The sequence below is a fragment of the Sinocyclocheilus anshuiensis genome, unplaced genomic scaffold (genome assembly GCF_001515605.1).
Source record: "Sinocyclocheilus anshuiensis isolate Anshui unplaced genomic scaffold, SAMN03320099.WGS_v1.1 scaffold13, whole genome shotgun sequence".
NCBI classification, from domain to species: Eukaryota; Metazoa; Chordata; class Actinopteri; order Cypriniformes; family Cyprinidae; genus Sinocyclocheilus; species Sinocyclocheilus anshuiensis.
Genome location: NW_015538026.1, coordinates 2,433,855 through 2,436,820, shown reverse-complemented (window position 1 = coordinate 2,436,820; position 2,966 = coordinate 2,433,855).

Here is a 2,966-nt window from a genome sequence, read left to right as displayed (position 1 = left end):
TGTTTTCTATTTGAATACATTTTAAAATGTAATTTATTCCTGTGATGCAAAGCTGATTTTTTTTAGCATCATTACTCCAGTCTTCAGTGTCACACGATCCTTCAGAAATCATTCTAATATTCTGATTTACTGCTCAAAAAACATTTATTATTATTATTAATAATATTTAAAACAGTTGAGAACATTTTTTCAGGATTCTTTGATCAAAGATCAGCATTTATCTGAAATAAAAAGCTTTTGTAGCATTATACAATATACCATTCAAAAGCTTGGAGTCAGTATAATTTTTTATTTGATTTATTTATTTATTTGGGGGAGGAGAAATTAGTACTTTTATTTAGCAAGGACGCTTTCAATTAAAATCAAAAGTGATGACAAAGACATTTATAATGTTACAAAAGATTTCTATTTCAGATAAATGCTGTTCTTCTGAACTTTCTATTCATCAAAGAAATCTGAAAAATTCTACTTAGCTGTTTTCAACATAATAATAATAATAATAAATGTTTTTGGAGCAGCAACTCAGAATATTAGAATGATTTCTGAAGGATCATGTTGTATTTTGGATCAAATAAATGCAGGCTTGGTGAGTAGAAGATAATTCTTTAGAAAACATTAAACATCTTACTGTTCAAAAACTTTTGACTGGTAGTGTAATAGACTAATCTTTTTTTTTTTTGAGTTTCAGAGCCAGCGTTCTTCATCCACTTTCTTTGCATGTAAGTGAACAGTATCAGTGTGAACAATATCAGCTGCAAAAACATCCAAAGATGTACATTTTAATAACAGTAATAATAGCTTATTTTCAGTGTACTATGATTTGGGATGCATGAATTAGGATGGACATTATTTAAATTTGGATTCAGCAGTATCAAGTACCTGTATGTGTTTAGAGTGAGTGTGTCTGTCTGGATGCGTGTATGAAATGCTTGTGAAATTCTATTTTCACTTCATGCTGCAAAGTGTGAATCAAAGGGAAATCAAACCTACAGACATCTCTCACATCATATACATATACTTGCGTATTTTCTCTCTCACACACACATCGTGACTCACCTCCACTGAAACAGAGACACTGTAGAAAGGTAACATTCATCATCAGTCTATCCAAAGGCGGTCAAGGGGCACTGATGGAGCTTGGAAGACACACACACCTACACAATGTGTGCACTTCTGTCTGCAACAGATATGACTGATTATAATGTTTATTTGTGTGTGTGTGGATATGTGTGTACCAACCTTTGTCTTTGCTTAGAAATGTATTTTTCAAAGTCAATCCACAAACAATAATTAGAGGAATAATATTCTGATATCTGATAACTCGGTTATACAAGGTTTATGCAAACATTAAGTATAGATAGTTCAGCAGGATGTGACAAACATGTTTTTGCATGATGAATCAGGGCTCACACATACTATATGATACATCATATGTCATCACATCTGGATTCCCATAAGGACCTAAATTTAGAAGGTTCAGTCTGTAATTTCAAGCATCATGTTCTTATGCGGAGGGTATGTTTCAGACTGAGGTTTGGCGCTCTTAGTGCAGGACATGGGATGATGTAATCAGGATGTTTTTTTTGTTTGAGTGTCAAGAGTGTGTAACCGAGGATCCTAGTTGTACTATATAGCCACTCGTGGACTCCATAAAAAAGGAATATGCTTCTGTTGTAATTCAATGAATTATTTCTAGACCTATAGAAACATGCTCTATACTCAAGCTCAGGCACTAAACAAGTGGTTCTCAACTTTTTGCTCAAAATGATATTCAAAGGTCCCCCGTAGGCTGTGATATTGCTGGTACTTCTGCTGCAAGGGCATTGCTGTTATTATTTATTGATTTATTTTTAACAGAAACTAGCAGTGTCAAAGTATTAAATAAACAAATATATTAAATATACATTGTTAAAATTAATTATGATTACAGGATAAGATTATTTTAAATTATATTTATCTCACAATTAAACATTTCTCAGCTATTACATTACTTACAAAATGTCCATTCATTATAGAAATGTCAATTAGTTTAATACATTTTTGTCATTTTCTGCAGTCTAGAAAGTACACTTTTAAAATGTCCATGCAAACCCTGGTTGTTTGCATGGTTGTTTGCAAAATGACAGTTGTAGTGAACATAGTTAAAAAATAATAATTATGTATGAATATAATTTGATACAAAAACGGAGGATGGAGTGAAAAAAACACCACAAAGAAAAGAAAGAACAGGACATGGCAAATATGGCAACATCAGCTTTAATAAGTAATATTTAAATTTGAATAAAAATGAAATATTTGAATATTGAAAATATGACATTTGTAATAGTGTGATAAAAGAAAACACATATGATTTACATATATTAAAATTGTGCATTTAAAAATTTATTTAAATTGAATTTATTCAATTGAACTTTTTATTCAATGCATTAAGTTTTGATGAAAATGTAAATTATAGTAGGAATGACTTATGTTGAGTCGTGCAGTGGCTTTGTTATTCATCATATCTGTGTAATTGTGTGTGTGGCTTCAGCTGGTGTGGAATAGTGATGTCATGACAGCCAAGTAATATGGGAGAGAGAGAGAGAGAGAGAGAGAGAGAGAGAGAGAGAGAGAGAGAGAGAGTAAAACAAGCTTCACACACATACATAGAAAGAGAGACAAATAGGGACACAGTGTGAGAGTGAAAACAAAGAGCTAAAGATCCTGAGTGGAATCTGTTAGTGTAAAAGCTCTGAGGATGACAGACAAATGGCCTAGTTAGTCGATACTGGCAGCAGCAGTGTCTCCTGTCTGTTTTTATTTCTTTTCAAACTGACATCACGACCAGAAGGGCGACTCATTTGTTTTATTGAATATCTCTATCTTTCTCTCTCACACCATCTCTATCTCAGAGGGAAATGAAAAACAAACCAAACAATAGTAGCAGAACACAAGCGGCTGTAAAGACAAACCACTGAAAGTAAAAT